At 28.2% G+C, this 865-nt stretch overlaps 1 non-coding gene across 1 annotated transcript; it reads left to right on the top strand.

Moving 5' to 3' along the window:
- The first annotated feature begins 454 nt into the window (after window positions 1-454).
- TRNAS-CGA lies at window positions 455-536 on the top strand. The gene has a single exon. It is a non-coding gene; the product is annotated as a tRNA-Ser (tRNA).
- Window positions 537-865: the final 329 nt, after the last annotated feature.

Raw genomic sequence — 865 nt, 5'->3', positions numbered from 1 at the left:
GTTAGTACTACTAATGTCGCCTACAAAGAGGTTTTCAATAACGTGTAATTCGAACGGTGATATTTTTTTCAAAGAGCAAATTTGCTCAAGTTATACAAATCCTAAACAATGATATATAATATTCTCAAAGTTTCAGCACCGGATGCTTACATCTACACATTAGCTATTAATTAAACAATTATTTGGTCAAATTCATGCAAGGATAACATCACAAAACATAATCGATCAAAATTATCTTTTCAATTGAATTATATAATATTTGATGTTATAATTTCTATAATTATATAACGATCCAAATATTCTTAAAATATTATAGCAATCCATTTCTTGCATCGCACGGGTGTGAATATTAGTATGAAATAAAAACTTTTGGGCAAGAACTGAAGATTGATATTATCAAAGTGCAAAAAAGTTATGCAGATTAAAAACATGTAACTAACTAACTTTTAACAAAGTCGATATGTCCGAGTGGTTAAGGAGACAGACTCGAAATCTGTTGGGCTTCGCCTGCGTAGGTTTGAATCCTGCTATCGATGCTCTTTCTTTATTATCAACTACACACCAATTTTAAACCGAAAAATTACACTTTTGGTCCTTCATATTTAACCCCTAAGTTATGCACAAAGTGACGGTTTTAGTCCCTCAAGCAAAAATGCAATTTTTTTCATTTTAAAATGAGAATTAAAAATATAACAATAAAAACTTTAACTAAAAGAATATATCTTGTGTGAGACACTGAGACTGTCTTATGTAAGACATAATATTTTTAGTTAAAATGTACAGAGTAATACTTTTCTATGAATAATTATATTTGGATGCAAAATTTAAATTTTAAAACATTTTTCTACATATTAAGTCATAATTT

The sequence above is a fragment of the Ipomoea triloba genome, chromosome 10 (assembly GCF_003576645.1).
Source record: "Ipomoea triloba cultivar NCNSP0323 chromosome 10, ASM357664v1".
Lineage (NCBI taxonomy): Eukaryota > Viridiplantae > Streptophyta > Magnoliopsida > Solanales > Convolvulaceae > Ipomoea > Ipomoea triloba.
This window is presented reverse-complemented; position numbering and strand designations above follow the sequence as displayed.